Source organism: Hevea brasiliensis, chromosome 13, assembly GCF_030052815.1.
Source record: "Hevea brasiliensis isolate MT/VB/25A 57/8 chromosome 13, ASM3005281v1, whole genome shotgun sequence".
Taxonomy (NCBI): domain Eukaryota; kingdom Viridiplantae; phylum Streptophyta; class Magnoliopsida; order Malpighiales; family Euphorbiaceae; genus Hevea; species Hevea brasiliensis.
In genome coordinates, this window is record NC_079505.1 from 8,365,716 (window position 1) to 8,376,804 (window position 11,089).

The 11,089-nt window shown below is 33.7% G+C and overlaps 1 pseudogene; it reads right to left on the reverse strand.

The window, feature by feature from the left end:
• Positions 1 to 7,169: 7,169 nt before the first annotated feature.
• On the reverse strand, positions 7,170 to 10,426 carry LOC131171803 (putative pentatricopeptide repeat-containing protein At1g12700, mitochondrial; annotated as a pseudogene).
• Positions 10,427 to 11,089: the final 663 nt, after the last annotated feature.

The following is an 11,089-nucleotide window of genomic DNA, read 5'->3' on the forward strand; positions in this document are numbered from 1 at the left end:
TAGTTCAGTTTATATGGTCTGGTTTTGGTTCAGTTTTGGTTCTATTGGTATGATTTGGTTTTGGTTTTGTAAAAGTAAAGGCAAAAAAAAAAAAAAGAAAAAAAATGGTCCATTCATGCATTGCATTCATGTACATAACATACTTAGGTTAATCCTTAAATCTTATTTTGTTGAGCAAACATAGCCTCAAAACACACTAAAGAGACTTCCAATCAGGTCACTTGGGTTAGGGAATGGAAGAAACTAGTAAGGATTTCTCCTGCACTACTTAAGATGGAAAAAACTATGGCCGTGCTTGATGAAATATTGAACGCCAAGATGTTTGAGCTAGAAGAGACACTTGTGGTCAACTTTAGAAAGAGGCCCCGAGGTAGGCCAATTAAGTGGCATTAAAGTTATTGAGGTTCAAATTGTGTCTCACACCCCAAGGAGATTTTTTCCAAATCAGCCAACCCTTATCCTAAGTTTTGGAGCGTCTCAAAGTTCAAGACCTCCTACAGCTCTTAGCACCCAGACCACTACCAAATCCACTCCCACCTAGCTATGATATCAACCAATGTTGCCGGTTCTACCAAGCCCACAATTATGACACCGACTAATGCTTTCAACTTAAGCATGATATCTAAGACCTAATTGATGCCAAAAGGATAATTGACTCAGAAAATCAACCCAAAAGCTCCATGCCTAGCCAAAATTTCCACCTACACCAGGTCTCTACATGATCTCCATCACCCCAAATAACCCTAACAGAATTATTGACTTTATCCAACCCATCCAAAAGCCCAATGAACTTATCCAACCTATCCAGAAGCCCAGTGAACCTATCCAATCCATCCAAAAGCCCAATGAACCTCAGTCTATAATGGTTGTTGACATTTGTGATAATTCTAGCTATGATGAGGGTCCTTTAGATGTTTGGACCAATTTTGATAAGGAGGTAGTTGCATGACAACTAGATGGTTTAGTTCCACTAGTGTCTGATTTTCAAGTTTTTGAGATCTATAAAAACTAGATGGATGTAAAAGTGGCTACTATGAAGAAAGGGATAGAGTTTTTTCTTAGCACAGGCCTAGGAGAAAGTATAGATGGTCTGGTGACTTTTCTTGAGATGATGGGACAGATCACGAGTTATGGTTTGGGCTATGAGCCAACAGAAGAGGAAGAAGAGCCAAAGCCTCCTAAGTTCTTGAAAGAGGGGGCAATTACCTTGACATATGATTAGGGGTTATCACATGTGAAAGAATTAGAGCAGAAAATCAGCACCATTGATCTAAAGACTGCATGGAAGCCAGGAACCTAAAGTTACACTCCTAAGTTTGAGTTTGTCTTTTGTAATGCTCACGATGGTAATCTGATGTTTCCAATTCTGATGTACTTGATAAAGATTTTGAGGCAAAGATCAATAACATAACCAGTCCTTTTACTTACTTGTTTGATGTTTATTCTAATAGGCGTATGCATGGCATTCATAATCATTTAGAATTTATTTCTATTAATGCATCAAAATCAATCTCTATTAATTTGGGTACACCAAATAATCCTAAAGACATTATGTTAGCTGAAGATTTAACCCAAGAAGAAAGAGATAAATGTATAGCCTTGTTAACAAAGTACCAAGAAGCACATGCCTCGAGCTTAAAATCAGGTGACCGATTCCCAAGCCACACTGATGTCCACATAGGAAAAGAGTGATCAAAAGTTGACTTAGCTAGTTATCCTAATGAGGAGTAAAATTTCATGCTATGAAGGATTAATAGTAGCACATGTGGACCTAAAGGGAGAAGGAAAATGATATGAACATATAAGGAGGTCTCTGGAAGTGAGAGAATACTCGCAATCAGCCAATAAAAGAGATAGAGCAATAATTCATAGATTAGCCACTCAATTTACTTTAGCTGGGGGGCAATTCTACAAACTCTTATGTGTGATAGAAAAATAGGCTGAGCAAATAATGAAAGAAGTACATGTAGGAATGTGTGGTCCCCATATGAATGGAAAGGTTCTAGTTGAAAAAAAAAATGTTCGAATCATATAAGGATTGGCCTGAAAAACTCCTTAATGTTATTTAAGGTCATCGTAGTACTATAAGGACATCCACGAGGGCAACCCTATTCTCTTTAGTGTATGGGACTAAAGTAATGCTATCCATTAAGTAAGAGGTCAGATCCTTAAGAGTGATGCTAAAAGCTAAGATCCTAGAAAATGAGTAGGGCCTAGAAGAGATATGAAGAACTAGCTTTGATTGATGAAAAGAGGATATGAGCCTTGTATCATATGCAGGCTTATCAGAGGAAGGTGAAGCAAAGAAAGATCAAAGAGGGAGACATGGTTTTGAAACAAGCTCGGTCCGTCCCTTTTGATTTAAGAGAAAAGTTTAACCCAAGCTAGGATGGTCCATACATAGTCAAAAAGATCTTGCTACTGTAAGAATATCAGACTTGGATGGGAATGAATTTCAAGAACTAGTCAATTTGGACAGGCTCAAATGGTACTTTGTGTGAGACAGGCCCGCTAGGCTGAAAACCTACAAAAGGCGGTCTAGGCAAAAGTAAGGGTCAAAGAAAAAAGAACGAAAAAAAAAAAGAAAAAGAAAAAAAAAGAGAAAAGAAAAGAAAAAATGCTAGATCAAAAACCTGCAAAAGGCAGTCTAGGCAAAAGGAGAGATGAGAGAAGATCTGGATGGAAAACCTGAAAAGGCCATTCGGCAGGTTATAAAGCTTATTTCTAATTTTGGAAGGTTAGAAATTTAGCAAAACTAAATGTAAGAGGGAGTAATGGTGTACCTGAATAAATAAAGAAGTTTTATTGCATTAATCAGGAATAGGTTTTATTTAATTATGATTGTGAATGTTTGTGTCTTGAGGGATACATCAAAAGATTAAGTAATTGAACTGCATTGTTTTGATTTAACCTATTGTCTTGTGAGCATGATAGAATAGGTGCTTGATATGAATATCCTGGTGATTGTCTAATTTCAAAGAAAAAAAAAAGAGAAAAAGAACAAGAAAAAGAAAAGAAAAAAGAGAGCTCGCTAAGTGGAAAACCCGAAAGGGCCGCTTAGGCAAAAGTTAGAGCAAGCCCGCTGAGATGAAAACCGAAAAAGGCATTTCAGGCAAAAGTTAGGGCACAGAGAATGGAGTTCATGGAAGAGAAATGAGTCAAGGAAGAAACCATAGGGGGAGAGAAGAAAAAGAAAAATCAGAGGGAAATTGTATTGTGACCTTAAGGAAGTCTTTTTAGTGAATGGTTTTTCTCAAAAATTTTGAGGCTAAAAGAAAGTTTTTGCAAAAAGAGGTCCCCAGAGGACTAAGTTTTTTTTAGAATCTCTAGCAAAATCAGCATGCCCATGATAGGAAGCAGCATACAAGAAGCACAAAAATCACAAAAAGAATTTTGAGACCCAGTCATCTCAATTTTTTCAAATCATGAAATAGATATATTTTGGTAAGTCCTTAGACGTTGTTTAGGGCGCACGACATAGTTGTGTAAGGCATAGAAGAACATGCATCAACATGTCACCTGTAGGTGTGTAAGGCGTAGAATAACATGCATCACCACAGTTTCAAGTGTCAAACTACGAGGGGGTGGGTCTGATTCTTCCTCAGGATAGCGAGGGGGATACGTAGGTAGTTTAGGATCGTGGTCCTAAATACGAACCCACAACATTTCATGATAGATGTTTTTTGGTAAGTCCTTAGACGTTGTTTAGGGCACATGGCATAGTTGTGTAAGGCGTAGAAGAACACGCATCAACATGTCACCTGTAGGTGTGTAAGGCGTAGAAGAACATGCATCACCACAGTTTCAAGTGTCGAACTACGAGTGGGTCTGATTCTTCCTCAGGATAGCGAGGGAGATACGTAGGTAGTTTAGGACTGCGGTCCTAAATACGAATCCACAACATTTCAAAACACAGAGTTTCCATTATCATGAGACCGTAGCTAGTCTCATGATGCAGAGTGTATCGACAGAGTAAGATGCATTCGATTTTCACATTACAAAGTTATCACTGTTATGAGACCGTAGCTAGTCTCATAACACAGAGTGTATCGACAGAGCAAGATGCACTCAATTTTCACATGACACAGTTATCACTGTTATGAGACCGTAGCTAGTCTCATGACGCAGAGTGTATCAACAGAGTAAGATACACTCGTTTTTCACATGACATAATTATTACTATTATGAGACCGTAGCTAGTCTCATAACATAGAGTATGTCGACCGAGCAAGATATACTTGATCCTCATAGCCAATGTTTCATAGTTATTAGAAATTTGAGTTTCACTTTGACGAAACTTGAGCAATGCTTTCGCATTGATTTCAACTTTCGCCAAAGTGGGGGCAAACTGTAGACCCTTATTTTGTGATGAGTATGTGCATTGAGGCCGTGGGAAACCCGATGATGAAAAATTATATGACTGTAAGATGTAATTGGAGGCATAGAGCTGAATTATTAATTCCGTGGCATGATCTTGAAAAAAATAAAAATAATAATAAAATTTTGGGGAAATTAATTTAATTAAATTTAAATAAAATTTTATTTTGTTTAAATTTAATATGGGTAGTTCTTAAATGGATCTAATTAAGTTTAATTGGGCTCTATGGGCCTAAGAAAGCCTAGTTAGGAATTTTAAATGGGACCCATTTAATTATTTTCTAAAAATTAAAATAACAAAATATCTCTCTCCTCCTTGACCCCACTCTCTTCCTCATTCCCTATTGGTGCCTTCCATTTTTTTCTGTCTTCCTATTGGTTGAAACACCTCACCCATATCCCAGTCTTATTCGAATTCTGCAATTGTAGTTGTTCAAGTCATCTAAACTTTATTATCCTAAGACTCCAAACCCTATCACACCTCTCTCCCAAAACCCTATAAATACCCTACTAGAGAAGAGAAAAAAAGAGGATGATGGGAGGAAAGAGGAAGAGAAAATTCAGAGCTATAGGAAATTTAGAGATATTCAAGACTCTTTGAGTTCTTCATTATTTTTTCTTTTCTTCAAGAAGATTTTCATACAAGATTTTTGGAAGGTCAGTTTTTATTGTTTTATTTTCAAGATCTATGTCACACAATGTTTTAATTCTATGCTCTTTGTCTTCAATTTATTTTATATGTTCATATAGATCATGTAATCATGTTTAATTTGAGGGGATACACAACTCTGCACATGTTTAGTTTCTGTCTTTCGTATTTTTATTATTTTTCTTTATTTTCTGAATCTGTAAAAAATTTGTAAAAATTATATTCATATTCTACACGAAATACCATTAATTTTAGGCTCAAGAATCACTAAAAAAGCTTTAATATTTTGTAAGTTATGGCTGTTTGAAGTTAAGGTTCCTATAAAATCTTATTTGCAGGATATCCGACTTGTGGAGCCCATATCTCCCTTGTTCCTTAATATTTTTGTGCAAATCTAGTGTCTAAAATTAACTTCAGAATCTTATGAATCTTTTCCAATTGGCTTTGCATTCATATCTGTTGTGATTAATGAGTTATGAATTTTATAAAAAATAGTACGATTCTGTCACTTAGAAAAGTTACGATTTATGTAGACCAGTCGGCTAGGGTTTTGTTTGATTTATAAATTTTATGTTATTGTATGATATGTAAGCTGTCTTCTGTAATTTTTTTATGATTTTTAGGCATGTTTAACTATTTTTAAAAAATCGAATTTCTTGCTACTGTTAATCTGCCAGAATTTGAAAATTGTATATTTATGCATGTTCTTGTATTTTCTTAGATTTTAATTGATATTTGATCTATTTTTCTGTGTTCTTTTAATTCAAGAAGTGTTATGAAGTGTTTGGATAATGTTAGAAGACTTAGACCATTAGGTAGTTGTAACTAATTAGGAATCTTAACCCTTTAGGAGACTAGAGTTAGAATCCAATGTAAATTGTTATTAATATTTTCTTTATTTCTTTTATTTTCTTTAGTTTCTTTATTTTTTATTACAAACAAAATTGGTAAGTAGCCCTAAGGTAAGTACCAAAGAGGGCATTTGCGTGGAGCTTATATGGAGCTAAACGGGAGTAAGCCAGGAATATCATTGCCATACTAGAAGAGAAGACCCTTTTTTAAGGGTAGCTTGCCCCAATGGCAACTGCATTTACCAACAAGTAAGTAGCTCTAAACTTCTCGAATAACCATTGGCATGAAATTGTAGTAATAATAGAACTTTTATTTGATAAATTAAAATTAACTTTGTTTTTAATTTAACTGACTTTTGCATGTAATTATTTTAAATAAATACTTTGTAAATTAAAATTAATCTTGTTTGTAAATTAAACTAACATTGGCATGTAAATAAATTTAATTTAATACTTGGTAATTGTAAAATAAATTTGCATATTAGAAATCTTTATTAGGTTGTGATTGTTTGGGACTTATGTGATATTAGAATAAATTACACATGTACATAATTAACTTAGTTAAATTATCCTTAGGGTAACTTGGTGAAAATTAATTAATTAGGTTAAATAGAAACATAGGGTTATTTGAAATTGAATTTGTTTGTAAATTAAATTCTCAATAATAAATTAATTTTAGTCATATGGTAAATATCATTTAAATAATTAGCAACCCCATAGATAGGAATTACTTGTGCATGAAAATTGTGTGTAAACAACAACCTTTTGTGAATTACTTGCGTGTATAGGATTAGAATTGCATTTTTTAGGATAAAGTTTAATAAATGAATAATAAACAAGACTTCTAGAAACATTAGTAGAGGACTGGCACTCGAATTAACGAGGTTAGACCAGGTGTAAGGGGTGCCTAACACCTTCCCCTTACGTACCCACTATCCCGAACCTAGACATTGGGCTATGGTAATGACGGTTGTGGAAACTCTGCAAGGAGTAAGTTGCCATCCATGACCCTCGGAAGAAACACTGAATATGTCTCTGTCTATCTATGTCTTCGTAGCATAAATCCTTAGTACCGTGGTAGTGTTATGGGAAGACAGTACTTACCGGTGGTTTGATTCTATTAGGATTGTACGAAGTGCATGTCTAGGAAATCTTTGTCTAAGGAGGTGGTACTTAAGTGAGACCATTGTGACTCCACCATCTTTCCTGGGCATTACCTGGTGCATTTTATATAATTCTAATGGATGATATTTCGCCTCACGCCCCTCAGTCCCTACAGCAACTCCAACACCTACTCCCAAAAATCCTAAACTTTAGCACAAAATATATACACGACTCAGACAATAATTAAATATTTGTTTAATCTACTATTGACATCTAAGTCATGACGATTCATGCAAGCCAATTCAATCTACAAAGACACAGAATTCCCAATCTGTACCACCATCATATGTAAAATCAAAGGCAGTTCCTTGTTCTTGTATGGTAGAACAAGGACTTGCACCTGAAGCACAAGAGCTAGATCCTGCATGAGAAGTGGAAGTGCTATGAGGCCACAAAGACAATTGGGTTTTTCTCCATGTGCATAACAACAATATAAAGCTTTGATATTTCCAACCTTCTCACGAAAATAAAATGACAATATACAGACGCCAATGGCTAAACACATAAGTTAGAAATACTATTAAAGCTGCTATTATATAAAAATATTTCATTCCTTTATTAGCAACGATTTGAACATAAATCACTAACACCTATAATGTAAGTATCTACTACCCAAATTCTATGTATAATACATACAAACATTTTTTGGAAGATTCACATTCTTTTAACTCCAATATGTCAATTTTTATTTTTATACTAAAACTGTCTAGCTGTCTAAAGCTTACAAAAGCCAACCCCCCCTCCCCTCTCTCCTTTTCTTTTTTTTTTTTTTGTTTTTCCATCCTTTAAACCTAGCCATGGACCCATAACTATCTTCTTCTTCTTCTTCTTCTTCTTTTTTACGTCAATACACTATCTACTTTTTGCATATGCATCAACAAGCAGAAAATAATGCAGAAAGTTGCAAATTAGGGAATAGGCACATTATTAATTGTGATTATGGAATCACAAAATGCTTGCAAGATAAAAACCACAACATGCACTGATTTCCTGTATGGAAAAAGGGTGAAAAACCTGCAAATGCACATAGAATTAAGCACATAATAAATATGCTTATACATTCTACATATATAAAAGGAATTATCTAGTTAGCGTGTGAGTTTTGCTTTTAGGAATATAATAAAAATTAGAAATTCATCATGGTAGGTTGATAAATGAATTGCCAACACTGAAACTATACACAAAATGCCTTGATAAGGGAAGTAGCAGGGTCTCACAAGAGAAAGGGAAAGGTATCTGCATAGGCACAATAACAAATCTTAGGTTATTCACATACTCACCCAATAGTACTTTAGTCCTTTTTATCTAGCAATCAAACATATTCATTAATGTTAATGTGCATATACAACCTAAAATCATAATCTAGTGCTAATATATAGTTTCTTTTGAAAAGGGAAAGTAACTACTAGAGGGATTGTAATTGTACTCAAATGAAATATATTGAAGTAGCAATAACTCACAACATAACAAATACCTCGTCCATCTGTTGTGCAAGTCTTGATTGTTAAAATATCACTTAAAATTTGCATCTTTAGAACATTTGGAACGATTTCGTAGTTTTCTCAGAATGAGATCGTCATTCTTGCGATAAATGTATTACCAATTCGAAGGTGGTGGCATCTGCAGAGAATCCTTTATCAACCATTTCATCAATAAGTTGTGTTGCCTTTGCTACATCCTTATGCCGGAGAAACCCTTGAATAATCACATTATAACAAAGAACCATTTGGTACGCATCCGCTCTTTTCCATTCCTCTAAAAACTTTGTATGCTTCTTCTAATAATCCTTCTTTGCAAAGGCCTTTTATTATTGTACTATATGTATAAACATTAGCCTGTAAGCCTTTTTCAAAATGCCTAAAAAATAGTTCTTTGGCATCATTAAGCCTCCCAGCTTTGCACATACCATCAATCAAAATCGTAAAACTCACACAATCAGGCTTCAACCGACTCTTTTCCATCGCTTTAAATAGTGCGAGTGCCTCATCAAGATACCCTTGTTTGCACAAGCCATCAAGAATGATTGAAAAAGTCACTTTATTTGGTCACGACCATGAGAACACATGTTCTTGAAAACTTCTAGTGCAATTCCAGGTTGCCTTGCTTCCCACAATCCCTTAATAAGAGTATTATAAGTAACAAAGTTGGGAACTAAACTACTTTTAATCATTTCATCAAAAAGTTTTGTTGCTTCATCTATCCTTTTGCTCTTGCAGTATCCATTAATCAAGATGTTGTAGCTAAAGACATCAGCTATGCCACTGCTTACCATATGATCAAATAATTTTGTAGCTTCATCCATTTGGTTACACAGACAAAATCCGTCCATCAAAGAACTGTAAGTGACAACATCAGGCTTCACCCCTTGTTGGATCATTATTTTCATTATTTCTTGAGCTTTTGAAACCAGTCCTTCCTTGCAAAGATTGTCAATCAATATATTGAAGGTAATAATGTTTGGTGATATGTTTTGTCCTGCCATTTCCTTCAACAAGGCCAAAGCTTGATTCCATTTGCCTAAATTGCAAAGACCTTGAATTAAGCAAGTGTAAGTGACAACATTAGGTGAAATACATTTATTCCTCATTTGAGAGAAGAGGTCTAAAGCCTCAATAACTAGCTTATCCTTGCAAAGAGCGTCCACAATTGCACTGTATGTCACAACATTTGGCTCACAACCTCTCTCAACCATTCCCTTTAGCAACTCAATAGCCACATTTGTTTTCCCACATTTACAAAGAGCATTTATGATCACAGTGTAAGTATGAACATCAGGTTGATAACCTCCAGCAACCATATCATTGAAAAAATCTACTGCTCCATTGATTTTACCATCTATACAGAACCCTTTAATTAAGATAGTAAATGTCACAGTATTGGGCTCCAATCCAAATTTGATAATTTTCCCCAGAATTGAGAAGCCAAAATTCACAAGGTGTAAGCGGCAGAAACAGTTAATCAATATAGAAAGAGAGTAAATATTGTGTGAGATTCCTAGAGACTCAATTGTTCTGGACAAAGAAATAACCGTGTGATATTGTTTCATTCCCACAAGAGCAGATAAAAATCGACAAAATTGAACAATAGAAGGCAGAGGACGCAAAAGAATGATATGATTAAAGAAAGCTAAGGCATCATCAACGTCCCTAAAATAAGAAGAATTGAACTTAGATCTCAAGAAACGTTGAGATTTTGCATCTTTAGGATTATGCGTGGAAGCAGAAGAATGGAAGTAATTGGTAAATAATAAGGATGGAGATTGAATGATACCCATTTCCGTTTGCAGTTGAAAGCGGAAGAACCTCTCCGTAGTTGTGAAAATCCTCCGCGCCGACATTATCATCTTCAGAGAGAGAGACGGCTCTGCATGTTTAGGGCGAAAGAAAGAGCGTTTAGCAATTTACTATTCAGTTAAATAATAACTCAAATTGTTTCAAAAAAATAATAATTAAAATAAAAAATGTTATTTTAATTTTTATTCAATTAATTATGTTTAAATTTTAATTTATCTATAAGGATTATTAATTAATTAATTAACTCTAAGAGAAAATATGGGTAGTGTTATCAAATCGAATCATACCAATGCACAACTAGCATTAAAAAATAATTTAAAATTTTTAATGTAAAATTTTATTTTATAATAAAATAAATATTTAAAATTAAAATTTTAAATAATAAAATTATTTATATTAATGAACAATAAAATTTAATAAATTAAAATTTATCGTTGAATAAATAAAAAAATTTAATGTACTTTTTGTGATTTAATAATAATATAATAAAAAATTCAATAATTTAAATTAATATGTTAAGAAAATAAATTATTAACAATATTTATTAGGACAATGAATTTCCAAGTTTAAAAATGACAAAAAATTAAAATTTAATTAAAAATAAAATAAAAATTACCATTAATTCACCGTTTATCTCATTTCAAAATTTAAAATAAAATTCAACAAATATTTTATAATTCAAACAACAAGATTTTTGAATAAATTTATTTTTAAATATTTTTTAAATTATTAAAAAAGTACTTGTTACTTTTATA